We start from the raw sequence: 1,493 nt of genomic DNA, 5'->3' as shown, positions 1-1,493 counted from the left end.
TAACTCAAAACATGCAGGAAATCCAGGACACAATGAGAAGACCGAACCTAAGGAAAATAGGNATAGATGAGAATGAAGATTTTCAAATTAAAGGGCTAACAAATATCTTCAACAAAATTATAGAAGAAAACTTCCCAAACCTAAAGAGATGCCCATGAACATTCAAGAAGCCTACCGAACTAAAAATAAACTGGACCTGAAAAGAAATTCCTTCTGACACATAATAATCAGAACACCAAATGCACTAAATGAAGATAAAATATTAAAAGCAGTAAGGGGAAAAGGTCAAGTAACATATAAAGCAGGCCTATTAGAATTACTCCAGGCTTCTCACCAGAGACTATAAAAGAGAGAAGATCCTGGACAGATGTTATACAGACACTAAGAGAACACAAAGGCCAGCCCAGGCTACTATACTCAGCAAAACTCTCAATTACCACAGATGGAGAAACCAAAGTATTCCACGAAAAAAACAAATTCACACAATAACTTTCCACGAATCCAACACTTCAAAGGACAATAAAGGGAAACCACCAACACAAATATGGAAACTACACCCTAGAAAAAGCAGGAAAATAATCCTTTAACAAAACTAAAAGAAGACAGCCACAAAAACAGATTCCCAACTTTAACAACAAAAATGACAAGAAGCAACACTTTTCTTTGATTTTTCTTAACATCAATGGACCCAATTCCCCAATAAAATTACATAGACTAACAGACTGGCTACACAAACAGAACCAAACCTTTTGCTGCTTACAGGAAACCCACCTCAGGGATAAAGACAGATACTACCTCAGAATAAAAGGCTGGAAAACAATTTTCCAAGCAAATGTGCTGAAGAAAAAAGATGGAGTAACCATTCTAATATGGAATTGACTAATACAATTGACTTCCAACCCAAAGTTATCAAAAAAGACAAGGAAGGGAACTTTATACTCATCAAAGGTAAAATCTACCAAGATAAACTCTCAATTCTAAATATTTATGCTCCAAATGCAAGGGCAGTACATTTTACTTTAGTAAAACTCAAAGCACACATTGCACCTCACACAATAATAGTGGGAGAATTCAACACCCAGCACTCACCAATGGACAGATCCTGGAAACAAGCTAAACAGAGACATATGGACACTAACAAAAGTTATGAAACAAATGGATTTAAAAGATATCTATAGAACATTTTATCCTAACACAAAAGGATATACCTTCTATTCAGCACCTCATGGTACCTACTCAAAAATTGACCATATAATCAGTCACAAAACAGGCCTCAAAAGATACAAAAATAGTGAAAACATCTCATCCATCCTATCAGATCACCATGGACTAAGGCTGATCTTAAATAACAGCATAAATAATAGAAAGCCAACATTCACATGGAAACGGAATAACACCCAATGATAACTTGGTCAAGGAAGAAATAAAGAAAGTAATTAAGGACATTTTAGAGTTTAATGAAAATAAAGCAACAACATAACCAAACTTATGGG

The sequence above is a fragment of the Mus pahari genome, chromosome X (genome assembly GCF_900095145.1).
Source record: "Mus pahari chromosome X, PAHARI_EIJ_v1.1, whole genome shotgun sequence".
In the NCBI taxonomy this organism is placed as follows: Eukaryota; Metazoa; Chordata; class Mammalia; order Rodentia; family Muridae; genus Mus; species Mus pahari.
This window is presented reverse-complemented; position numbering follows the sequence as displayed.